Genomic DNA, 995 nt, shown 5'->3' with positions numbered 1-995 from the left:
CCCTGCCATGGCTGGGCTGGGATGGGGGGATTTGGGGTCCCTCCAACCCAAACCAGGCTGGGATCCTGGGACTGTGGGACCATGAGGATGTTCAAAGGGGGCAAAGGAAGGGTCCTGCTGCATTGTGCTGGGGACTGGAGGGATTTCCCCCTCCTTTTGTGAGTGTTCACAGAATCACAGCCTGGGCTGGGCTCAAAGGGACCTTAAAGAGGATCCAATCCCCCTTCCATGGACAATGACAACCATGCATAATCTGCATTTTCTGTTGATTTAGTGATTACTGAAACTTTATGGGAAAGAAAATGGGAGTTTGTGAGGTTTGGGGGAAACAAGAGTAAAGATTGATAGTGAAAATCGTATCCCATTATTAATTGTTTAGCTCCTGAGCAGAGAAGTCACACATTGCATCACTCTCTTTGGCTCCAGCTGTCACAGCAGCACGGGAAGGAGGCAAAGCTTCGATATTTGCATGTTCTGTGGCCTGGGTTAAACTTTTGCCAGTGTTCTATTAAAATCATACGGTTTCTGAGCACTCTCCAGGAAATGAGTATGGAGAGTTGGGAAGATGCAAGTGAACATTTGTGTGGTGGAGATAATCACATATGGGTGGGGACTCTGCTGCAGGATGACATGAGGGAGAATTTTGAAATCACATGTGTGTTAACAGATGGTTAAACCTGACACCAAATGTGAATTTCTTAGTGCAGAAAGCAGCAAGAACAATTTAAAAATCACAGGTTTGTGAAATAATGAAGAAAACTACCCCGTACTTTAATCCTGGGTTACAAATTACCTAATTGGAAAGGATTTGTCTGTTTTGGAGTACTGTGACCCCAGGAGCTGCACAGACCATGTCAGGACACCAGCCAGGAGCAGCCTCCATGCCTGAAATGGCTTTGTCAGGGCTCAGAAAGGTGCAGAGCTTTGTGAAATTCCTGAGCTGGGCTTTTCCTGGGGGGACCTTGGAGGTGGGAGCAGAGACAGCTTTATCCCTG

At 47.0% G+C, this 995-nt stretch overlaps 1 long non-coding RNA gene across 3 annotated transcripts in view; it reads left to right on the top strand.

Annotated features, from left to right (window-relative positions):
• The first annotated feature begins 571 nt into the window (after positions 1-571).
• LOC107206538 overlaps positions 572-995 on the top strand; it is a 7,152-nt gene continuing 6,728 nt past the window's right edge. For 2 of the 3 annotated variants that reach the window (XR_001522450.1, XR_001522448.2), the window contains exon 1: positions 578-914. This is a non-coding gene — a long non-coding RNA (uncharacterized LOC107206538). Of the gene's footprint in view, positions 969-995 lie in introns of all 3 variants that reach the window. The other variant, XR_001522449.1, reaches the window with a different exon arrangement.

Source organism: Parus major, chromosome 6 (genome assembly GCF_001522545.3).
Source record: "Parus major isolate Abel chromosome 6, Parus_major1.1, whole genome shotgun sequence".
In the NCBI taxonomy this organism is placed as follows: Eukaryota; Metazoa; Chordata; class Aves; order Passeriformes; family Paridae; genus Parus; species Parus major.
This window is presented reverse-complemented; position numbering and strand designations above follow the sequence as displayed.